This window comes from Gymnogyps californianus, chromosome 3, assembly GCF_018139145.2.
Source record: "Gymnogyps californianus isolate 813 chromosome 3, ASM1813914v2, whole genome shotgun sequence".
Taxonomy (NCBI): domain Eukaryota; kingdom Metazoa; phylum Chordata; class Aves; order Accipitriformes; family Cathartidae; genus Gymnogyps; species Gymnogyps californianus.
In genome coordinates, this window is record NC_059473.1 from 15042175 (window position 1) to 15068118 (window position 25944).

Consider the following 25944-nt stretch of genomic DNA (forward strand, 5'->3'; position numbering starts at 1 on the left):
GTAGGCAGTTGTTACCAGAGAATGGTAGCGGGTCCTTGGTTTTAGTTTCTTGCTGTTAATCTTTTAGGACTTGGTGAGGTGCCAGTCATTGTACAGGTATTGGCAACTTGTCTGGAGTGGTTAACGGACTTTAAGCTCTTTACCATCGAAATCTCACTAAACTTGTATGAAATTAGTATCATGTGGGTTACTTGCAATAAGAAAAGAACAATGTGCCTTAGCGATGGGAATAAGAAAGGAGGTACCAAGCAAACTAAGAGTTTTTTTGAACAGACAGATAAGGCTCTTGAGAATTTTGGAAATTCAAATCTTTCCATGTTGGAAAAATTTATCTCCTTTTACTAAGAAAAAACAAACCCCAAACTAGAAAGAAACTGGAGTGAACCTCCTGCCCTGCTGCATGGGCTGGACCTAATCAGACAAGTCCTTTGCAGGTGCCCTCCCACTGAAGGCAGCAGGGAAAAGCCTGTGGCTCCCCACAGCTCAGGAGAGCACATCGGCCCCTGTGTTTGAATCTGTCTCAATTCAGCCAGGCTCACTATGGATTTAGCTTGAAGCATGTGCTTAAACTCCCATTGAGGCTTCATATTGGCACAAGTGTAAGTACTGCTGGGATTTTAGCTTCTGCTAAAATTGATGCTGGAGTGCCTGGCTACATGAGTGTGTTTGAATTGTGGCTTCTGAAAGAGCATGTTTATATAATGCAATATCCTGAGTTATGAAAGGAGGGGACATATTTATCTGGGTACTGCAGGAGTCAGGTTAATCTTTGTGCATCCTTGAATTCTTTTATGAATCTTTGCAAGACTGGGCTCAAAGACCCCTGTGCTCAGGCAGTAAGAGTGCTGACATGTGAAGATAATTATCCATAAAGTCTTTTTATTTATGTTAGGCAGGGAGTTAATTTCAGAAAATGATGCATGTAGAAAAGTAACAGAAAACCTAAATTTATGCAGCATAGCAGTTTTGAAGTAAGCAAGCAGTCTAGACACCTACAGCAGTTACGTAAGGATGCATCGAGGACTCAATATTTCACAAAAATATATGTTGTATATTAAAGTATTAAAATATAATGTTAGCCATTTAGTTGCTTTGCAATGGAAAACAAACCACAAGAAGGCATCTTGTAGGAAAAAACATCAGAGTAGACTTGCGATTTACATTACATGTGAGGCTTTGGTGATATAAAAAGGTGCTAGATAGGAGAAGGGAAGCAATTTTCAGGGTCTCTTCTAGCTTTACAACCATACATATTTAAACTATATATTGTACCCTGGGATAAACCAACAACTTGTGTCTATTCACATCAGCTATGACAGTCATGTTCAGAGGCCTGTTGCCGGCCTCCTGAAGGCAGAATTACACACTCGTTTTCAGAGCTGTTGGCTCCATGAGCACGCGTGGCTGCTCAGCAGCTGAAAATGAAGAAGCTTTAGCGGGATGCTGATATTCCAACTGCTGAGTAGTAACTGAAGCCAATGGGGTTACTCCTGTGAATGACTGCTCCCTGTGTGAAGCCTTGGGCAGGGAAGGCTGAACAGTTTGTCTCTGTCCTTTATAAGACACCAGCTGTAGTATAAACCAAGCTTCATCCCAAGCGTAGGCACCTCTTCAGGCTACTGTGGCGAAAATGTGCCATCTTTGGAATGAAATACCTTAAGCTGCTGCGGCGGCCTCCTCTCCAAATGGCAGAGAAAGTGACTGAGAAAAATAAAGGGCTTCTTGCTTATTTTTGCTTTACTGGTGATTCACAACTGAGATTTGTCAAGAAAAACTAAGCAAAAGCTGATAAAATTAATTGGTATCTGTGGCACTCACTTTGTCCTGAAATTAGACCTCTGATTTAAAAACTAGGGGGTTAGATTTAGGCTACTGGGTTTGAAAATAATGTTTTCTTTTGTCCTAGGCATATAAATTGTTGTTAAATATGGGATCCCATCCCTGCAGTCTTCAGGGGATTCAAAGTCCAGATCTGTTTTTTGCAGTATTGACCCATATCTAATACCAATTCCTGTCATTTTTCCCCAGTAGTGATGGGGGGAGAGTAATGAAATATTAAACATTTCATTATGTTTTGGGCAGCCTAGGGTTTTTAAATTTCTGTGGTTTTTTTTTTTTAAACATTGATTCAGTTGAAAACCATCAAGGGCTACTGCCTGCATTGTATACCTAGTGACACGTGTGTGAGTGCCACACACAAACAGCTGTCCCCCACAGCTGTCCGCACCTGAAGGGCACGGAGAAATCATCAGCTGAGACCTACAGTTTTCATTTCATTCAGATACACTGAATTGCCTGTTTTATGCGGAGGTCTGGGAAGAGTTATCCTTTATTTGTTGCTAAACGTTATGTTTGTTTCTCAGTCAAATGAATTTTTGTAAGAGCAGTTGTACGTTTGGAATAAGACAGCCGCGGTCTTTAAAGCTGCGATGTTCGCAGGAATCAGGTGCTTAGCTCGCTCTCCAAATCCCTTCTGTATCCCTTTGAAAAGCCAAACATCTAGGGAGAGTTTCATATACACAAGTTATGCTTATCTTCATTAAAAAAAAAAACAACAAAAAACAAAACCAACCAAAACAAAAAACCCCACCAAACCACCACAAAATGAGTAGAAAGCGATCTCTCTTTTTGGCTTTGGAAATCCACTCTGTAAGCAGTTAAGAAGAATAGCAGCCTCTTAAATAGGCCTTTTCTCAGTAGGGCCTGAAATACTATATGAAAAAACTTTAATGTCATCAACTCTCTTTTAGGTAGAGAAACTGAGGCAGTGCATCTTCTTCACCTGCCGGTTGCACGTATTGCTGGCTGCGGGGGTGAGAGACATGGTAACTGTGACTATAGGTCACTTGGCCATTAGAAGGGAACCAGCCTGTACGTCAGGCCCTACAAACAAGAGCGTTTGCTGTCAGTAAATTATCTTGATTTATATTAGCAGTTCCAAATAAAAATAAAAAAATTAAAGCTAACCCATCAATACAGAGAAATGATGGGATCGCTTGCCTGTGATAAGCTTCTAGTTTTACTGGGGAACGGCTACACTGAAATCTTCTAGGTTACATGTGTATGAAATCAGATTAATGCAGTGGTGAGTCAGCCCTTAAAATAAATAATAATGATGGGGGGGGAAAAAGAGAGTGTATCTTAGGTTTTGGCGATGAGTTCCTTTGGAATGATGGAAGCATTTGTATTATTTTATTATTATAGCTCTTGTAAGGTGCTTTTCATCAGTGTTTCAGAGTAAAAGTCTTCTGTAAAGTGCTTACACAGATAACTAATTGATTACAATCAAAGTCTCTCATTTGAAGTTGATTTAAGACATGCCAAACATGACAAGAGGCTGTTACTTTGTGATTGATACACATTTTTTGATGGCTAACATTGGCCTATAGCTGTTCAAGAAATTGATCTTATAAACAGAGTGCATAAACGTTTTATATGACCCATGGCCACATTCTAGATAACTTAGTATTATTAACTTCTTGTTGTTTTCATTTTGTAATAATGGAGATAAAGTTGTGTTGGATTTAATATACAAGCAACTTGAGTAGACAGGTCTATTGTTTAAATGTATGGAGATATTGGTATATTCTTAATTTCCTTTCATATATCCTCTGAACTAACGCCATGCATATGTATGTACATTTAAAGCCCAGTGTAGGTTGTGTTTAAAACTGCTACGTAGGCAAATGAGAATGTCAACATTTAATGCTATTGAAGATGCCCCTCAAACATAATTAAATCTGATCTCTTTTACTTGCAGACAAATGAATAATTCATAGAGTTTAGGCATAATCAGGTTATGTGCTTTCTGAAATTCTCAGATGATGTGCAGAGGTTAATGTTTATATTAAAAAAAGAAAAGCTTGGATGGTTGTATCTCCAACACGAAAATTCAGGTTGCCTAGGATACCATATTAAAGGGGCAGAAAGGTTCAGGATATGTATACATACTCCTTACACAGAGTCAAACACATCCTAGTATTTATTTAATCCAATAGATGTATAGATTTTTGTGTCTGAATAACTCATTATTTTCTCTTGAAAAACAAGACATACAGTGAGGAGAGAGGGATGGGGCTGGGGGGGGGAAGGGAGAGTGGCAGGAAATTGGAACTGAAAAACTGAGAAATGGCAAACACCCAAGAAGGCAGAAGGAGAAGGAAAGAGAAAATGATAAGGTTGGGCGGAGTAGCAGATGCCTGGCAGGTTTAAAGAAACCTGATGTAGATAAAGAGGAATTAAACCGATCAGCCAGTTGTATACATGTAGCAAACAAGAATTACAAAGGCTGACAGCGATTTCTTTTTTCCCCGTGTGCTGCCAGGAGTACCAGCCAGATGGTTTGGAAAGGCTGCGGAGGGTTTCGCCTCCGCATCCCCGGGGCGGGGGGGCCCGGCCGCATCCCGGGGGGGGGGGGGGGGGAGGGGGGGTGCCGCTCGGCCGGAGCCCGCGGCAGCTTGGGGGAGCTCTTGGCACGTCGGAAAAACAAAAACCAGCGGGGCCAGTTGCCCGCTTGGCATGAGTCGTGGCAGGCGGAGGAGAGAGGGGTGGGGTGTAGCCGATCATTACCAGGTATTACAGCAGTACCCGTGTGCTCTGATGTAGTCTGTAGCCAGAATTAACGACTGATCCCCCTCTCCCCCGGAGCGTCTTCACTCGGGTTCTCTGCTGCGCTGTGTTTCTCCCAGCATCTTGGCTTCCTTTTGTTCTTCTCCTCGCTGCTCTTAGAAATCACATACTTCAGGAACCCCTTTCCCTCACGGATTTTTTAAAATATTTAAAAATGAAATAAATCCCCAGTGAAAAAGAAATCAGTGACTTTGCTCAGCTAAACAACAAATAGATCCTCCTTCTATTAGTAATGCATAATAAACATGAAAGAAATGATTCTTTTTGTTCCAGTGTGTATTATCTCTGGGATACTTGCTTGAAATAGCAGCATGCTTAGTATCTTAACAGAGGGGAAAATGGGCTTTGCAATAGTAAGTCTCAGCGCATAGCTCAGACAGCTGTTGCCATGTGTGTTATGAAAAACCCAGTTTTCTTTAACATGCCATGCTAATTTGCAGTTGTCCAGCCGCTGTGCCATGAGAAACACCAGTGCAGCCCAGTCTAGGATCTCCAACTGTGGATGGAGACCTTAGCCTGAAATTAATCTGGCCTTATTTGCGTGCAGGAATGTACAGCCATTAATCCCTGGAGGGGGTGATGTTCAGGCTTTCCCACGCACTAGCTTTAGAGGGTTCCCTGTTCTGCATGCAGATGTTATGAGTGCCAACATGACACCCTTTCTTCCTCTGTCATCAAACAGGCCAGGAGCAAAGAGAGGCTGCAACTGAGAATGCTTTTAACCATCCAGTCACCAATATGGTTTTATATAAATAATTTATTTTTTGGCTGCCTTCTTTGATATGTTGGGTGTGTCCACCACCATCTTCTGTTTCACACATAAACATATTTTTGGGATAGTCTTTATTTCTGCCTGCAGTCTCTTGCTAACTGAAGCTGGCAGCATCCAGCCATCCACAGAGTGCTTCTCACAGTGCTCAGAGCTGTATTTGCACTTGATATATTTGCCCAAGTCAGCTGAGCTCCACAGTGAGGAGCACCGTCATCCAGGGTTGGTCTTAGTTTTTGTGAAATGCACCTGTACTGATTCAGTCCATCTTTACGACAACTTCTTATTGAAAACTGGTGTCTCAAACTCCCTTTCTGACTGGATAATTTCCTGGGTGTATGTTTGGCTAACAAGGGGTTGAGAAAGGGCAAATGCCTGCTTTGTAGTTTGGCGACTTAATTATTCAAATAGGCTTTTTCATTTCTTATGTCTCTTGAACTACTTTTGGGTCACCTAAAACATCCTGTTTCCTATGAGTCTGACGAGCCTTTTTATAATGAGACCAGATTCTTGAGCATGTATTGCTATTTGGAGTAAAGCTTACTGTTTTCACCCTGACCAAGCAGAGTTGTATAAATGTTCAGTGTAATGCTGATATCTGGAGAAAAGAGAAGTATTAAATGCATTTGTCTTGGGCTTTGTTTTTCCACTCGCTGGATGGGTGTTTCATGTCAGGCAAATACAAAATGCTGCATCCATTAGACACATGGCAGAACGTTCCCCCGTGAGACGTACCATCCACATTAGCATTGCAGTTGCTTCCTTCTGACACAATACCACCATATCTACTGAAAACAGTCCCTGGAATTTTATGTTTTGCATATGGTAGATTTCTATAAATGTGGCTGGTTTTTTTTGTTTTGTTTTTTGGGGTTTTTTGTTTGGGTTTTGGGTTTTTTTTTTTTAGTTCAAAATACCCAGGATGCCACTACTGAAGTGCAGCATACTCTTTCTCTGAAATCATGGGCCTGAGGCTTGAGGCTGACCCTGAGAAAGGCTGAGTGTTGGCAAATCAGGCTGAACACAGCTCCCATTCCTGTAATACTTATTTGGATGATTTGTCATGATGACCACAGGAACCACAGCCCATGCGCTGTCTCTCCTGCTTTACATTGCACCGTGTGACACTGAAATGTGACAAATTCCTTGTTTCGTGATGCTATCTTTTCCTTTATGGGAGGGCTAACAGCAGCCAGTCCAAATCTCGTTTGGTCGCTGATGGCATTGTGACAGGGGGGCTTTGTGCACAGCCTCTCATCCCATGGGAGTGCTTCCAGAGTATCTGCTCATGCTGTGAGTGAGCGGCTGCAGTGGCAGTCGCAGTACATGGTGGAGGGCTGTGAGATTGCAGGGTCCTGCAGATCAGCTGCTCGTCAGGGTGTTGTGGGTGTTCTGGAGCCTCTCTGTGCTCTAACAAGCTGCGCTGGAAATGTCTGTCCTTCACAATCTAATTTAAGTAGACAGGAAAATGGCAGTGCGGGCTGGTTTAAAAAAACCAAACAAAATAAAAAAAAAAATCAACCAAGCAAAAAACCCACAACAAACTGATGTTATGAAAGGAGAAACAGGCATTAAACTGCTCTCGTAAATGTACTTTCAGATATTGGCATTTTATAATAGGCCAGTGTTAGAACTGAAACCTTTCTACAGAGAGGCAATGCAGGATAATTCAGTGAATTGCCCGCTGTTGCTAATGCAGGTGGGTGTCAGTCATGGGTGTGAAAGTTGTTGCATTGCATTATCCATTTGAGCAATGCTAGTGTATCATTCAGATTGCTTTCATTTTCTACATCTGACTGTTTGTGCCTGGACCTTCCCTGTCACTTCTCTAGGGTTTGGTGTGATCCCTCTAAGAGCATGTTTATTGTTATTAATGACTCTTCTCCTGCTCAAGTGGAAATTCTGTGTTTTAACGGCCTGGTGCCTTACTGTCACTGCTTTTCCATGACTAACTGAATCTTTCTCCTGGCACGTCTCAATGGCTGTAATGAATAAGGCATATAAGGTGTTAGCCTGTCAAGTATCCCATACTATAGCAAGAAATCATTTACTACCTTGCATCTGCTTTCTACAGCATAAGTGAAACCATAGGGAAAGCTAGAGATCAAAACTTTTTCCCATTATGTGTATGCTGAATAACATCTTAATATCTTGCACAAACGGGAGAAATTACCTCAAATGAAAATATCATGTAATCTGTTCATATGGGCATATGATAGGGTTATGACAGTAGAAAGAACTGAAAGCTTCCCTGCAGTAGCTTAGCTTTCCTATCAGTAGACATGTACTATAAATGAGCACGCAGTCAGAGAACATCTTTTCAGTTTCTTTCTGGAGAGCAGTGTTAAATTTCTCTTTTGTACCAAATTTTTCTGACTGGCAGGGAATAAATTTCTTTGCTTAGAGAACAAACACATCTCCACTACGGAATTAGATTATAAGGGTCTAAGATGAAAACACCTTTCAAGGCTAAATTAAGTTAATAAGCTTCCCAGCTGGATTTTTCCATTTCAATCCTGTTTCTTAGAAAGGTGCATCACAAATACCCCTTTGGCTGCTGTTATGGGATGGAGTAGTTGTTTGGCAGGAAAGGGAATGGAAGGAGGAAAGTGAAGGATATTAAGACTGCAAAGCCAAGAATGCTAAAGGGAAGACTGCTTCACAGTCCTCCTGTGTGTCATGAAATGTTCTCTTACTAGTCACAGTCTAATGCAAATGTTTGTCCTGTTCAATGGGTGAGTAATTATTTAATATTCCTTTTTGTTTTCCTCATTCAGTTGTGATTCAAGGCCTTTCTGTGTTGCATGTCTGTGCCCTGGCAAAAATAAGTTTTCATGGTGTCCTAAGATGCTGGAGTGAGAGTTGCACAAACATTATTTTATGCGTCTTCAGTGAAACCCTGTGAAACAACACGGTCCTGTTTTGCATCCAGGAGACTTATGGGCCATCATTATTTGCTATGTTAGGGTGTGAGCTTTAGATATCTAGAGTGTTGTAAGTTAGAAATTACGCTGAAAGTGTAGCATCTAGCAAGTGTGAGTGTCTGACTGTTCCTCTGCCACGTGGGCACCCAGGCAGGGGTCAGATGAATCTACTCCCCCATTCATTATCCAGTTTCTGAGTTTGGTTAGCAAGAGATAACAGAGCAACTCCTTAGTTATGCAGGAGCTCTGCTGAAAAAGAGATATTGATGTAATAAGAGCTATGGTGTCATGCATATGCACTAAGGGGCTTTGTCATCTTTTAATGCTGGTCTTAAGCTCAGATGGTCATTTAAGTCAAGGCTTTTGATCTGGAGAGAACTTCTGAAATTTAAAAAAAAAAAAAAAAGGAGAAAATCCCCAAACCAAAATAATGGAAAAACTGTTGGGTCAGGAGGTTCTTGCCCCTATGGTCATGTTGTAATTGAAGAGCTGTTTGAACAACAAATAATGGTAACAGGATATTGAATCACTGTATTTGACTCCAGCTAGAGGAAGATAAAATATACTCCCTTTCTGCCAGTAGGTTTCTTATCAATTTATTCCTAGCAAAAGAAAGTGGAGACTTGGTGGTCCTAAATTCAGCTGCAGACTTTGGAAAGGAGTGTGTCCAAGTTGTTAGACCTTCATAACATCGTAAGCTGTCCCTCCTCTGCATCCTGTCTCCCACAGTCCTCCAGGAGGTGGGGTGGTGTGCGTTTCCATGTCACCTGGCAAGGATCTCCATCTGAAGTTGCCCTCAGCTTGTTTGCTCAGTCAGCTTCTGTCTCCATGGCAAGAGTGTCCTTGTGGTCTTCCCCAGGAGCTTGTATCCAGCAGTGCTCCTGCATCTCCCTGGGAGCAGCTGCTCTCTCCTTTGGCTTGCACTGTTCATTCACATCTTCCCTCTTGCCAGCCTGGAGTGCCCACCTTCCCGCTGTCCCCAGCTGCAGCTACCAACCCTTTGTCTACATACCCCACTCAATGCTGGGGTACGTGACCACGAGCTTTAGCATATAAGGTGTTTGCAAATACTTCTGCTGCACTCCCCCCCCAATAATACATATAAAATACCACTTGCAAATGAAAAAGGATCATGTGTGTTTGAGGGGGACTGGTCCTGGAGCGTGAGGTAGACAGAGAGAACTGTCTGTTCTCACATGAAAGGAGGGAAAGGGCAACCATGGCCAAATCTGAATGATGGAACAGCCCAGGAGAGCGACCGAGACCGCTGAAGTTAGGGGAGAGACTACACCAAGTGCTGTAGGATTAGTGAAAAGTGAGGAGAAAGCTGCCAGGCGTTTTGAGCCAGAGGTACTGTGAGGATCATGCAGCCACATGAATGCTTCTTTTCTTGAAAGAGTAGCCCAAGGTTGGGTCTTGGACTGAGTATCTTGGATGAACCCCTTTGCAGTTTAGCCTTAGAGGGAGCTGAAAAGGATGTGGAGGCTGTGACCAGTGTGTGTATTCTGTTTATACCCGAATTTAACTGGAAGGCCGGTCCACTGGTCGCACCAAACTGTCCTCGCAGACATGAAGTAACTCCTAATGTCACGGCAGCTGAATAAGGGAAGGGACCAAGTTCCTTAGTGTAGCACACGGGATTTTGTACTCCCTCCTCGCGTGCACTGCCACAAAGCCAAGATAGGATTGCTCTCACTCCTCAGAGAAATCCCAGGACCTCATAAGCACAGCACTGCCTCCAGACTACAGTAGCATCATTTGCAGTGTCCAGCATACTGGACTCGTATCTCTTGGGTTTGATAGTTTTTTTCTCTTTTTTTTTTATCACTAGGGAAACACTGCCCTTATCTGCCTTTAGGGGCTGGTTTGTAACAAACTGCCTTTGTTTCTATGTCTATTTCTAACACCAGATGTGCTGCATGCCTGTGGCACCCAATAAATGAATTGCCCATTGCCTGCAGACCAAGGTACTGTAAAAGAAAATCTTTGCTCTTCTACATTGTATATGAGATGTTTGTAAAAATCCACGTCTGCTTTTAAGGTTTTTTTAGCTCTCTTTAAATGCTCAAGTGAAATTTATGACTATATTTTAAACTAGAGACCCATCGAAGCCTGAACTTATTTTGCCTGTTAAGGAATGGGATTAAAACTCTTCACATCCAAACTGATTTTAAGATTTTTAGATGTGCTTTAGATTCACTTAGGGAAGGGGACTGTGGTCTGCTTTCAGTGTATGTCATATCTGTTGGTCAATGGAAGGGAGTCTTGCAATTTGCTGGAATGGGGGGGGGGGGGAGGGCAAAGCTGGTTTTGAGCCTGAAAACTCAGGCAGCTCTTGTAGGAGGCAGATGCTATCCTCTGCAGCTGATAGGGAGGGAGGAACTGAGGAGGGCAGAGAGAGGGTGCTGTGGAGGGCAATTCAGAGCAAAAGTCCAGCTTAGATGTGCCAAACCATGCTCTGGAAGAGCTTCTTGTTCTCTCTTCCCTCACACTCCCTTGGAAACTTTCCTTCACTCCTTTATTTGACTTGGGTGCTTGCAATAGTTTTCTTCCAAATCCTGTGGAAAGAACTTGCACTATTTCTGCATGGCAGCACCTGAATTCTCAGTCCTTATCTCTGTCCTTCTGGATTGAAGATCTTCATCACATTAACGTATCAGACTGTGCTCTTTTTTTACCCTACAAATGTCTGTTCACAGCACTGAACTATTAGGACAGTTTCTGGGCAATAATATTGTGGAAGGTTATAAAAAGGATCTAGATTCATTTTTCCAGCCCTTGTGTCTGGCTTCCTAGTCCAGCAATGCTTGGTTCTGGCCATAGGAAGTGTGTGAGCCATTGGGGGCAGACATGTCTTCCTGCTCAGCCTTTGTGCTTGCACTGCCCGTAGCCTGAATTTTAGCTCCTTTCAGTGGTTCTCAAAGGTAACTTTAGTATCTCTTGGGTTTTTTTAAAGAAATGTGTGAGTTTAGGTTCATTATACGTGAAATAAGATGTTTATATATGAAAATATATTCAATTTCTCAGTATGTAATCCAAGGAGGAAAGAAAGCATGGTTCACAGGGAGTGTGATGGAAGCATAAAGAGATTCTGATAACACAGTAAGCACATGGACAAAGCATAAAAATGTATAATTGCTCCTTGATGTGAGCCTGTCTGATGTGAACTTAGCATTTCCAGAGCTTCCCTGCATTGCCTGTTTTATGTTTGAACCTTTGTGTTTTCACTAATTGATTGATTTTGGCCATGGTAATTAAATATGTGAGCAATAACATACAGCAAGGCTTGCGTTTATTGATAAGAGAATTCAAGTCACCCATGACTGAAAGAAAGTATGTGGGGTGGATGCCTGATGCCTACCAAGTCCCTGAGTTGGGCAGGACAAGAGGAACAAAAAACCTTCTGTAGCATGCCCAGAAAAACATGGTGGCATCTGCGTGGACTCGAACAGAGTTACAATACTTGTGAGGGAGAATCAGTTGAATTGAAGATACAGTTTACTACTGAAGGATCTGAGGCCAGATTCAATACAGACTAATGTCTTTGAGGTATGGTGGTTGCTGAATGGCCTGGGACAGCAGAGCAGGCAGACCTGGAGACAGGCGTGGTGCTAATAGCATGGAGCTGTCAGTCCATGGCATCTCATTGTTTTCTTCTGGTGATCCTCTTTCTCTCTTCTACCAGGACAGCACTTCAGCGGAGAATGACTTTTTATAGTCTTTAAGCAGCTGGACTCTCTGTCTTTGAAAGGGAAGACAGAAAAGCCACATTAGCAGCTGCTTAGTTGAGGAAGAGAACTTGCAAGTGGAAGGTTTGGCTTTCATTGGACACAAGAAGGTGGAGTGTTGCTGCGGCAAAGCTGGACACTAAAATAGGCTCTTGCTGCTGCGCAAAGCTGGGGAAAAGGAGAACAAGCAAGAGGGTATCAGTTAAGTATGACCTAGTGAGGATAAAAGATGGTGGTTCAATACTGCTGAGTAGTGGCTGGGGAGATGGGAGAGATGGATTTGGGTGATGCTACAGATGAAGGCTGTGCACCTCTTTGAAGCTGGGCCCAGCTGCAAGTTTTAGCATAACTCTAGACCAGTTGCATGGGTTGCAGATGCCCTCTTATGTTGGCTTCTCATGATTGCTGCTCTGTGTGTAGCATAAGAGGTGTGCTTAAAGAGGGAATTGTTTGTAAGCTCTTGCAGGAGGTGCCCTGCTGCATGTAAAATGTATGTGTAAAACCTCTAAATTACAATTTAGTGGTGAAGTGTAGTCATTGCCTCTAATGAGTTCACATTAAATAACAGAAACACTATACACACCTTGTATAGGAAGAAGGTGATATCCTAGAGTCTGCTACGTGTTAAAGGTTGGCAAATAATGACTTTGCAGAGCTGATCTATGTGCTGCAGTTAAGGCTGTAAGAAGCAGGTATGTTTTGCATGTGATACGGACATAGCCACACTAGAAGAGCAGGGAAGCAGGTTAACTTTTTGGGTCATTTATTAAAGCAACACAAATTTCCCCCTGTTAATAGTGTTTTTGGAAGTAGATAAATAAGCCAGTGCCAAAACCATGTTCTGCTTATGATTTGAGAAGAGATGACTAAGCATGTGCATGCATCAAAACTTTATTCCAGACTTGAAAGCCATTTGAATTCTGTATACAATAAGCATTTTTCTTACAGTCTTCATATGCAGAAGCCTGTGATCACAGAGCAGGACCTATTTGGTAGATACTGTGGGGGTAAAAATACCTTTTTGTTCTCAAGTTGTAAAGAATTTACAATGTAGTTCACTTAAGAATATTTACGAAATAACAAGATTCATTTCTTGATATGTTAAATCAATATTCTGTACAAAAATTCAAGAGTGTTTAAAAAAACCAAACCCAACAAACCACCCAAAAACCTGACTCTGAGAAATTAGAAGGCCCAATGGGCAAAGGTGGAGACACTAAAACCTGCTTGTGTGACAGTTGTGTTGTCTCTGTGCTCATGGTATATATTTTTCATGTGTGTTTTTTGTCAGTGTGCTGGTTTAGGGAGCTTGTGTTGTGGATCTGTAAATAGAGGAAGCATAGTTCTTACCTGGCAAAAAACTTCATTAAAAATCTTCTCCTCGGTATCTAGGACAGTCAGATGTAAAACCTTGAGACAATTTTCTGTGCTCACAAACAAGAGAAACAGACATTAAATTGGCATGTTATTTGTTTGCATTATCTAGAGTCTCTGAAGCAATTACTTTTGCATATGTTAGCAAGTCTGGAAGTCTTTCGGTTTGCATATTTACAGGGTAGAGACTACAGCTGCAAGGTCTGATCCTTGAAGCAGCTGAATTAGTACAAAATTGACAGGATCAGGCCTCTGCTGATGTCTATAGCGAACATGCTTACCAGATTTTTACTTTTTAGCATTAAAAGCTACTTTACTTCCAGTGATGGCCCTTTCACCTCATTTATCTGGCAATAGGACTTGTGCATAAGCGTTGTCTACTGCAGCCTCTAGGAATTTGATACTAATTTCGCCTGGGTAGTTTCACTGCCTAGGCTGGTAATACTTCATTATAACTACATTGACATTTTTCCCTTTGGTCCAGAGATTGTTCTGGCTATTTTCTCTGTACAAGAAAAGTTTTATTTTATAAGTGACTGATAACAAAGTAGATATTGCATTTGGGTGATTATATGTGTATGATTCAGAAGCTCTCCTTCTGTCTGCCCTCATTTCTTCATTGCAATACGCAGCAGGTAGAGCATTCAGCCAGTGAAGGCAGTCCTAGGATTTAATTTTCTTTCTGCTGGAGGACTCTGAATGCATGTTTTCCACTTCTAAGTGAACCTGGCCAAAAGGAGTCCTGAGACAGGCTTCTCGTACTCCCTCTCTTGCTGAGAAGAGCTCTTTCTACAGTATACTTAAGTACCAATCGCTCCAAAAAGCAAGAGAATTACTATATAGCTGAATCATTTAGGTGCTCCCTAGAGAAAGGAAAGCCTTGGGTCAAGTCCATCAGTATGCCCTCTGAATGGGTGAGTGTGTGGGAATAGGCCACAGGTCTCCCATCCTCCCCAGTAAGGACTGCAATCCAGGTTTCCTCCTCCCAGTGAGGGAGGAACTGATGCTCGGTGTCTCCCATCCTCAGTGAACACAGCAAGGACTGGCTCTTGGACAGAGGGCAGTGCTAGCTGAAGTGAGGGAGAAGTTGGATAGTTCGATCTTTATCGCTGATGTTTTAGTCTGTGGATAAAAAAAGTGAGAAAACAGGGAAAAAAAAATCCGATTTGGATAAAAAAAGGAATTGTAGGAAGGCAATCTAGGCAGGTAGATGCAACAGCACTCTGATTCTTTCCGCCCTGCAACAGGGTGATGTGCCCTCATTTGAAATAATGATCTTTATTCTGAGTTTCAGATGGAATAAGCCAACTAGCAAGCAGTGTGCAATCAATTGAGAATAGATACAGTTTGCATCTGCAGATGTGTTGTGCACAGGCAAATATGTGGGCATCAATATTTCATTAAATCAAGAACAGTGTTTGTATGGACACTTTGATTACAGACATTATTTAGTTTAGAGGGTTTTTCTGGGGGGATGGGTCCTTCTCTTAATGTCTGCTGCTGTGAGCACACATGAGCACAGGCAGTCCCTCAGGAGAGGGGAGGTTCAGAGGAGCGTTCCTACAACTGTTTCAGCGTGCTACGAAAGTGAAGCAAATCCTGGGGCAATGAAAAAGAAAGCTGCAAGGCTGTAACGTCCTGTACCCTACCAGAGATGTGACTCATGACCCCTCAGACAAAGAAGGAACATGTGGTTCTTGCATATCAAATAAATGGGGGTGATGGTCTGACTTGAGTAAAGGATTCATGGTTGTGGATCCCACACGGAGATGGTTGCTTCCCTCTGGTCCAGAGTTAATTCCTTGTGATCCTCATGCCTTTTCTGTGTCTGTCTTGATGAACAGCAAAGGTAACTCATTGCCAAGTTTTGTGGATCCTACAAACACACAACCAACTTTCCATGTCCATTGGAAACGGGATTTGGCATATAAAGTGGGATTTCTGGATTCCAGTAGATTTTTGTGGTACCTAAAAGTTAGGGGTTGCAATTCCCTGCTGGCAACTGAGCCTCTGGAGGGAGAAAGCACTTCTAAGCCCTATAAATACAGAGCTCCAAATATACAGTGAAATCCTACAGTTCTTCTGGGATTTAATTTTCTTTTAAAGAATAACTTGGTGCTTGCAAGTGTTGTGGACTGGACCATAAAACAACGATGTTCTTGACTAGCACAGAGCAAGTCAAAACCTCATCTCTTTGCAGTGCGTCTTACCAGCTCTCTGCCTTAAGACAAGAAGGTGGTGGTGAATGTGAGTGCAAGAGATGCAGCATGTGCTGTGCACAGGGCCCTGGTCTTGCATCCATCCACCCGCTCTTACAGCCTGCTAGTACCACAGGAGACCATGGGGTGACCTTTTGGCAGAAAGGAAGTTAGTCTTGCTACATACCTACTTCTCCACAATTTTGGAGTAAAAAACCACTCATTTGCTGATGAAAGCAGTAGAGAGAAGATGCTCTGACATGATAATGTTGGTCACTTGCTGCAGACAGTACCTGGCCAACTGGACTATCTTGCTGACCTAGCTGAAAAGACAGGTGACCCCAGTGAAAGGTGCCCTGGTATGCCTGGAAGAGAAGGCAGTAGGAATTTGGATGAAACATCTAAAGCCATTTATCTCTGAGCCCAGAAAGCTGAGGCTCTGAGGTCAGCTAAGCCAGCCATATGATGAGACAGTTTAGCACCAAATCCCTGTGCTCTAATTTAATGCTGAGCCTATCTCAGTATGAAGCCTGGTACCCACTTCTTTTTCAAGGAGCACGGAGTTATTACTCAGGATACCACCCATGGTGTGATGGAGAGTAGGTTCAGCAGGCATGGGGAGTATGAGCAGATGAGCTGATCTCAATGCTTTCTCTCTTCTCTCTGAGGGTGCTGCTGCCATGTGCTGAATCAATTATTCAGGTTTCATGAATTAGTGATTGATTAATTAAAGGCCTTATTGAGAGTCCAAGAGTTCACTAAAAACCACAGTCCTTTCTTGGCTGAAATACTTGCTCAAATACCAGTATAAGGAATGAGGTTTATTTTCTTAGCATTTCTGTTAAAGAAAGCTTGCTTCTCCCCCCCACCCCCCCACCCCAGAGATTTGGGATGGAAACACAGTGAAAAATAACCTCTGTTCTGCAGACATCTTCATGTGAAAGGCATGGAACAAAATTGCTCTGGCCTATTAGCAAATGCAGCTGTGTCCTATACATCGTACAGGTTCATGCTTGCTTTTGCCAGTATTGGTGCTTGCTTGTGTATTGGGAGAGGAGGAAAAAAAAAAATTATCCATTAAATTCAGTTAGTACAGTCTTTATGGACCATTTCTAAATGTGGCATACTTAATAGACCATCTGAAATTCTTCCTTTTTGTTACAAGTCTCCTAGTTTTGAGATGTGACCTTAACATTTTCACAGCTATAGCAGATACAATGTTTTAGCTTGTTAGGAGGTATGCAATACTTCTAGAGGTCCAAATAATGCTTAAGCCAAGTGTCTTAATAGAGATGCAGATAACACGTAATTACCAACCTGAAAATTGTTCCAACATAATGAATTATTCTGAGGTATGTTTTTTGCACTAGATCTCCCAGTATGTTCAGTTTTGTATTATTCTGCATGTGATTTAGCTGCAGTTGTAACTCGCTGTATGCAATGACACTGCCAGGGTTTGACAAAAACGCAGAAGCTGTGTTTTGTGTGGCCACTCTGGGATGTCTCCAGTGTTCAGTCCTTGCAAATGGAGCAACCTGGGTGCTTCTCGCTTAGTCTGAGGGAGTCCATCTCATATTGCGACTGGCCTGGCTGGGGCTGTGGAGGGTGCGATGTGTCCTAGTCTAGGTGTGACCAGGGAGGATGTATTTTGGGGCCATTACCTCCTTCTCAGTTGCAGGCTGTCTGTCCATGAGGACATGTATCCCCATGGAGCAGGCAGGGGACTGGCAGGGCTCAGACCATGCTTGTTCCGCGCCCCCCCCCCAGTACCACGACCCAGGGGCATTTTGCTGCTGTTTTGGAACTATCTATTCTTTGGGGTTTTATTATCTTTTATTTTTGTTTGCTTAGCCATGCTTGCTTTGGAAACAGCTTTGTAGCTAACCTTCAGCTCAGAGCAGCCTCAGCACAGAACAGACAGCCTGTTGTTTATCTGTCTTTCAGATGTAACTGTTTCTGAAACTGGCCGTATAGTTTACATTTTATCGTCTGACTTTAGCACTCACAAGATAATCAGCATCTCTCTAAATCCCAAATAATAGGAAGAGAAAGCTGCATCAAGGCCATGTTTGCTTCCCAGAGCCCAGTGCTTGCTGTCTTGGACTGAATTTTAAATACATATAAATCAGCAATGCTGGTGGTGCACTACACTGACCGTTTGTCTGAAGTGCAGAGCGGAGTTGCCTCTGAGGAAAATAACTTTATGGGAGGGAGGCCAGGAGCAGTCATGAATAAATGCTTGGATGTGTTTCTGGACTAGGATATTTACTGTATAATGACTCTATTCTGTACTGAAAAAGAGTATGCAATAAATAACTTCTGCCAGTAAGTACAAGTACTTCAAAACCAGCTATTCTACTGATTCTCAAAAGTAAGAATATGCTTTCTTGTTCTTACTAGCTTATTTTTTTAGAACTGTATACATTTACAGTGGTGACCAGCCATATATAGCAAGAAACACGTTTCTCGTCTTGTCAACTCTTTTCTTCCTGACCCCTCGGAGCTAGGATTTCAGAACCCTTGTGCTTGGCAGGTTCTTGAATTTGTTATGCTGCTTTTTGTGCCTGGAATTGGATTTTTAATATCTTTGCAGATGGTGTTCAAACACTTATGAGTTTTACACCCACGGTTCCCCTGGTGCCAGTTGGGCATTTCTTCTGAGGAGCATTTTTCTTTTCTAATTACACCATACTGCAGGTTTTTTTTTCTCTCTGCTCCAGCAGTAGCATATTTTGCAGTTTTGGGTATGTTACTACTATCCCACAGTTTGGAAGGTGGAAAGCACCAACCTTCTAAATTGTTGCCCCGTCCTCTCTTCCCCTTAGTTTTCACTAATGTAAAAATCTACTTCATTAATGAATTTGCAGCCTGTGATGCATCTCCAAGTGGTTCACAGTTACAGCAGAGGGGAAGAGATTGGAGGTACTGTAATTGTGTTTTGTGGGCAAAGTCTCAGTTGTATAGGTTGCCCACTGAATAAATAAGCCCGCCAGCTAAATCTATCAGTGCAGGCTTAAATATGAGAAAGGGGAGAAAAAGAAGAGCTTATGTTGGAATATAAAGAATATAGAAATGAGGACATCATTTTTCTAAAGGTTAATGGGAGCCAGATAATGTCACTGTCATATTAAGGAGCTTTCATATCAAGAAAAATGGGTTTTCCTGTGCTTTGGCACACTAGAAAAACAGTCTCATGTTTGAGTCACCAAAATGCAGCTATAGGAAGACTTTTCCTGTACTTGTTTGAAAGCTCGAAACAGTGATTTGACGGGTGGATAGAATAATCCCAGTGCTGCACTGTGCTCTGATTTAGAAACAGGAAAGCAGAAGCTGCAGAGCGATAGCCTGGATTTTTCCATTGCCTAGCCCTTCCCTAGTCACTCCTACCTGTCAGTGCCTTTAACGCTTGCCTCGCCGTACTTGGGTGTAGACGACTACTGAGACTGCTAAGCAGTGGAGCACACTTGAAAAAACCTTGGTGTTTTCAGGCTACAACAGCCAAATCCCTCAAGGACCTGGGAGAGCATCTTGATTCTCAAGAACTAGCTCTGATTACTAGAGAAGTCACAGATCACAATACTTAGATATCATCCAGGTGTTTAAAAAGTCAGTTATTTTTCCAATAGCAGCTTTACACTTAAGGACAGGGAGGAAGCAACAGCGGAAATAAAATGTATGGGGACTGCAGGTGGGATGGTGCTGTCTTGAAGCAAGGCTGGAAGAGTAGCTTGATGAGGGAGCTTGCTGGTTGCACTTAGGTAGGGTGACCGTGAAGCAGCCTCACAGATGGCATGAGCTAGCTCCAAATGTCCTGGAACCACGTTGTTCAGCTGCCCCAAGTCATTAGTTACAAAATGTCCCATCTCAGCACCAAGGGCTGTCCAGCCATCAGGACCATCTTGGAGATGATGACAACTGCAGTCCAGGGCCAGCTGGTGCTTGTGTCTCTATGTAAAGCTTATACCTGCCTCCTTCTCTGGTTCTTCAAGCTATGACCACAGAATCCAGGTGCCAGGCTGTAGCCATAGGGGCATCTGTAATGGCTGTCTGGGAGCTCCATTTGGCTGGTGAAGAAAATGCCCTTTGTTTTTAAATTAGCACCCCAGTTGTGTCTTCAAATGAACATAAAAAAAGCCTGTGTACAATGTGTCTTTTGTAGATTAGGCGATAAGCACAGTTGATTAGGTGATAAGCACAGCTGATTGTAAAAACTGTTTTACAACAAAGGGGGAAAAATTGGAATTTAAATACATGTGGTTTTTTCCTCCCTTGCAGTGTTTGCATTTTTTGCTATTACATCTTTCCTCCTGTATCTTCATTTAAGCCATTCCCAAATAAGATTATGCATGTAAGAAGTAAGACATTAAAGCTGTGCTATGTTTACTTGGTTTTATTTATTCTGGATTTAGAAAAAAAACCCACCCTTTTGATATATATGGCAGTATATCCAGGGCTTTCTCTTTCATATTATGAAGTATGCTGTTATGCATAGTTCATTCTATTAAAAACTTAAATTTAAATTCCAAGTTGGGATCACTCAGAGGGAACCTTGGGAAACATATACTGGTTTTCTTGCGAACTATAGAACTTCCTTGAACAATAGATCTGGGAGAATCAAAAGCTTTAAAAGCATCTAGGTGGAGTTATTTAGTGTTATGGTCATTTGTCTTTTGTTACTTGCATGCTTGTGCTACTGTCTGGTTCTGGAACTGCTGTACCATTTTAGGGACTGGGGGAGATAAAACAGCAATGATGATTTCACGGGGAGGATGTGTATGTTTATTACATGCCGTTTTTCTCTGAAATGCTCTTTAGCACCTCAGCTGTTATGAATGAAGCTGGAGAAACATGCATTTCTCTTGTAGGTTTTTGGTGGTAATTTAAAAATTTATATTAATATTCTTTTCAAGTATGGGGCTAATATGTGCCAGCTCTCGCCTATGCATCTCTTAATCATGAATGGATCTATTTGATTAACTCTTTTCCAGAAGTAAAACAGATTGCAGTGATGCCACTGTCATGTTCTGATATTGTGCGTTATTGAAATATTTCACTATTATCTTACAAGGGCACTGCCCAACTGAGGTGCAAAGTGTGACTCACCTTTGCTGTAGCAACAACTATGGAAAGTCCCTTTTTTTTTAAGAACCAGTTAACAACATGCAGCATTTTCCTTCTCTGCATTGCAGGGATAGACTAAAAAGGCAAAATGGGGCAAAAGGATCACTGGCTTTTTTCTGTATGTGAATCTCTTTGCTGAGGGTGTTTAAAACCTTTGCTGCCTTGATCTGGTAGCTAAGATCTGTTACACAGAGAAATCTTAATACTGCGACTCTCATCTCTTGATTCTGGGTGTGAGTTGGTTTATCTCCTATATTCAGGTGGCACACTGATCAAATATGTGGTTTGACGAAATACAAATCTTGATAGATTCAGAAGATTCTCCATAAGAGATGGAGCATTTGTGGGTTTATGATTGCTGAAGTTTCACACTTTGAAGGATCTGCGAGAATATGTCATTAGGGTGCCATCAATTTTATTCCTCTACCTAGAAGATGATGTAAACTGGCCCAGTGGACTAGTGTACCCATTAGGGGCTGATTCTGCAAGGTATTGCGCGCTAACTCCTTACCCTGCATAAGCAAGTGCTTGGCTTTTGGCCTGTGATCAGTACCTGTGAAGTCGATAAGACAACGCACATGCTTAGAGCTCAGTATGCACTTGGCTAGGCTGTATCCAAACCTAGTCTGGATCACACAGTCTAGGGTGTGGCATCTTGCCAGCTGTAGCATTGAGCATATGAGGCTGGCAGGTCAGCTTTAGTATAGCCAGCTCTTGCTCAGAACAGATCAGAAATCAAACAAGTGCATGGCTGGAAGCCTGATCCTCTGGACCTTGTAGTGCTTTGCGGATTAGGTCTTGAGCCTAGATCATCTTGAATTTTGTAATTCATGCTGTTTTTAAGCATGTACAGTAGTGTAGGACTGAGCTGTCACTGCTGTCTGAGGGATCATCTTGCAGAGAATACATACAGAAAAGTGTAGTATTATGGACACTATGTTTGTATCAACACTTTCACAGAAAACAATCCAGTTCAATTTGTAGTGGAAAACCTGTTTCCTACATGATGGATTCCCTTCCTGCTTCAAATGGAAGTTGGAGTCGTGTTATTTACCTCTGTGCTATTTTTACCTGCTTTCAACTGTGGTGCTCATTTTAGCAATACTGTAAAATGCTTGCTATTAATATTTCCATTTTGTTAGTCCTGTGGGTTCCATCACATCAGATGACTTCTGTGAAAATCAGCAGAATTTTAATTGGCTTGGTTTTTTCAGGTCAGTGGCGCATGTTCTGCCTTCACTTGTCCTTTATTTTGAATTTCAGTTTTGTTTTCCTGCTGCTGTTGTGTTGTTGGCTTTGTTAGGGCATACTGCAATAAATTCAGATGAACACATTTATGATGAGTCTCATGTCTGATACAGTTGAATTATGCTATACTTAAAATAACTTCCAAAATGTGTTGATGCCTTTACTCAACCAGCAACTTGAGCTATTGACTTACTGTGTCATCAAAACTTGTTTCATGATTCGTTATATTTAAAAAATTGGTCTCCATTTTGTTTCCCTGGATTAAAATTTCATGTGGCTGCTGCTGCTAGCATTGTAATATAATCTGATCTGGGGTTCTTTTATACAAGGCAATTTACAAACAAGTCCTAAGATGTTATGGTTTCTGCCCCAGAGATTCCTGATCCAGTAAATACTCAAGCCTCATGTGTGTCAGGACACTGACTGTCAGACCTATTGAACAGTAGGCTGATGCAGAGAAGTCCCGTATAGAGAAGGTCGGCACAGGAAGACGATGTCAACCTGGGGGCTGCTGTGTAATAACTATTCTGGCCAGCTTTTCCCCTCAGAGAAGTACTTGTACACACAAGACGCTATTGAATGACACTATCTGCACAAACGAAAAGAAATACTAAAATGTGTGAATGTCTGCTTGCAGGGTTGGGATTTGGAAATGTAACCTCTGACAGGGGCTCTGCAACCAGTTATGTACTCTTGAATATAATATTTGTTTTGGGGCTCTTGTGGGTTTTTGCAAATGCTTGCCAGTCAAGCCTTGGAAGTAAAATATCTAAAATAGGAAGCATTTTCATTAGAGTGACACTGTATGGGATAACTTTCCTCATGCAACTGGGGACACATTCATTCTGCTGGTGCAGTCTACATATCTATTTCGCTCAAAGTATGCTTGGTATATTAATGTTTTTCACACTTGCAACTTCTGATAGATTGCGTTTCCTTGCTCTAGTTCTTGATTTTGCTTTTCTGCAGTTTGTCTCGCAGTTACCCATGAGAGGAGGTAGATACCTTGGGAGGGCAGAACAACCTCTGACCTATACAGCTTTGCCACTGTTGGAATCGGACAGATTTTTCACATCTTCACAGTAGTGCGGATGCTGAAGTGCCTTTCTAATGCAGCCTTCAACCTGTGCTTGCTTGAGGTAAGAAATCTTAAAGGGTGACTGATAGATATGTTGGTTATGGATATCCAAGTGTGAAACAGATTGGTGGCAATGTACGTTCCTCTTCTTGTTCTTAAAACCCAAAAGACCTGATCCCAAGTCAGCATAAGGGATCTTGATGGTTTCATCATTCAACCACAATCTTGAAGGTTTTTCTAACTTCTTTCCACACCCAACTTATCTGTGGAACATAAAACTGAACAGGATCTCAACACTTACCCCCCCATCACTGAAGGTGTTAGTTCTCCTTTTCAGTCAGAGCTCGTTCCTCTTCAGAACTTGGCAGTGACTTCTCCATCTTCCTTTTAAAGATGCTTTTCCTGCTAAAGAAATCATTAATACATACTGATTTACATCAATTTCTGCTGCTTCCTTTTCGAAGGAAGCTCAGTGACTTCTGAGCCGTAGAGTAAATGTTAGAGTATGTGTTTGTCCTAAACAGCTGGGCGTTAGTTACACCATGGCCTGTCCTATCTTGACCTTAGTGTCTTCATTCTTGTTAGCAGTAGGGAATAATTTATATTAATGCTAAGAAGTGGGACTTCTGTGTCTCCTCTGTTGTCTGCTGCTGACAGTTATTCAATTACCTATCATTTTATGTTGACATTTTAGTAGCTGTAGTGCAGGAACTTAAGTGAAGTCTATGTGAAGAAGGATTTGGAGGTAATTAAAAGGAAGGTGATGCAGAGGAATGGGACAGGAATGAGGAGATGACAGTAGCGAAACTTCCCCTGGTTGGGAGCAGGATACCCTCACTTGATCTTGCTGACTGTGATGTTGGCTCAGTACCCGAACATCTGAAGGGAATGAAAGCGTTAAAGTTCTCCGTTGTTACTACAGAGATTCTGCTCCAGGCTTCTGCTCAAACTTTTGTGTGGCTGGCTGCTAAGGTTCCTCTGCAATTTGAGTGGTCTATGATCCTAAGCTTCAAGCCAGACTCGTTGGCCATTATAAGAAGAGGGATTTTGGGCCTCTGAGTGAGTTACCATACCTCATTTGTTAGCAGTGATTTGAATTCCCAAGTACTTTCTAGAATTTATTGCATGCTTATTCTAGAGGGATGACTTTTTTGTGCCTGGCCAATTTATAGCTCATGCTGCAGATTTAGCATCACTTATTTTAAAACCAGGCACATTCCTTAACCATAAATGTCTTTAGAAAATAATCATTGGGAAATGTTTGGGGGATATAAAATATAATACCATGTTATAATTATTTTGTGGCATTTTCCTGCCAGGTTTATTTCTGTAATATAGTTTGTTCCTTTTGTAAGACCCTGGCGAGCATAGATAGAGTGGAATCAACAGATGTAATTCAGTATAGTTCTTCCATAACTCCAAATAATGCAAATTTAACCAATGCTAACTTACAATTATAATCATGTATGTTTATATATGTTTCTGTTTAGAATGAATAAACTATAAAATCTAACTACTACACCCCTTTCAAGCCTCTACTAATTGTCTGAAACAAAGGAAGCATCTACATTGGTCACTTCTCACTTTCAGCATAAAGTTGAGCATTTGTGAGTAAATATGTGCATTTTACAAGTAAACAAGCTGAAAAAAAAATGTAAACACCTTGCTATTTAAAGTTAATAATACAGAAATGCTCCTTCCCTGTAACTTACAATGTTTTGCAAATAACAGTTTCACCCTTATCTTTGTCGTGGTTTAACCCCAGTCAGCAACTAAGCACCACGCAGCCACTTCCCCCTTCCCCCTCCCAGTGGGGTGAGGAGGAGGAAAGGAAAAAAAGTAAAACTCATGGGTTGAGATGAGAACAGTTTAATAACTAAAGTAAAATACAATACTAACAATAGTGATAATGAAATATAATAATAGTAATGAAAAGGAATATAACAAAAAAAGGAAGGGGGAGAAAAAAAACCAGTGATGCACAATGCAATTGCTCACCACCCACTGACCGATGCCAGAGCCGTGATCCGTGCCTCTCGACCAACTCCCCCCTGTTTATATACTGGGCATGATGTTCCATGGTATGGAATACCCCTTTGGCTAGTTCAGGTCAGCTGCCCTGGCTATGCTCCCTCCCAGCTTCTTGCACACCTGCTTGCTGGCAGAGCATGGGAAACTGAAAAATCCTTAACTTAGGATAAGCGCTACTTAGCAACAGCTAAAACATCAGTGTGTTATCAACATCATTCTCACACTAAATCCAAAACACAGCACTGTACCAGCTACGAAGAAGAGAGTTAACTCTGTCCCAGCTGAAACCAGGACAATGTTATATTATGGTTTCTCACTGATATGTTATTGGTGTAGAATTGTCTCTTAGAACAAAAATAAAATTAGAACTGTAATAGCATGGATTTAAGGGCACAGACTAATAACTTCTAGTGTATCCAAGAGTGGGCATTACTTTAAGAAAGCATGGTCTTGTAGCTATTGCAGACCTGGATTCCAGCCCTTGTACTAGCATGGGCATTGTTTGACTCTTGCTGTGTATTGCTTGGACCCAACCTTTTCAAAACAGGGGTTGAAATTGGTAATGTGACACAGATCCACAATGACCGACCACATAGGGAATTGTTCCTGGTTGCAACACCCTGTATAAGCTTGATTTCTTGAGGAGAAAAGCCTGTGAAAGAAACTGCATAGACATCCTTTTATGACTGGCTATTTACAAAAGGTGGCAATGGCTGTCTGCATGATGGCTTAGACTCTTCCTGAACTTGAAGAGCCTTAAAATGCCTTGTGGCCACACAGGGCAATCCCTTGGTCTCTGCAAGTTTCACCCCACTGCTTCTGCTCTGCCTGCCTGTGAACACAA

At 41.9% G+C, this 25944-nt stretch overlaps 1 long non-coding RNA gene across 1 annotated transcript in view; it reads left to right on the top strand.

Moving 5' to 3' along the window:
* The window catches only part of LOC127014799 (uncharacterized), a 47429-nt gene that overhangs the window by 1157 nt on the left and 20328 nt on the right, over nucleotides 1-25944 (top strand). Inside the window, exon 2 of the long non-coding RNA XR_007766222.1 lies at nucleotides 22961-23130. This is a non-coding gene — a long non-coding RNA (uncharacterized LOC127014799). The remainder of the gene's footprint in view (nucleotides 1-22960; nucleotides 23131-25944) is intronic.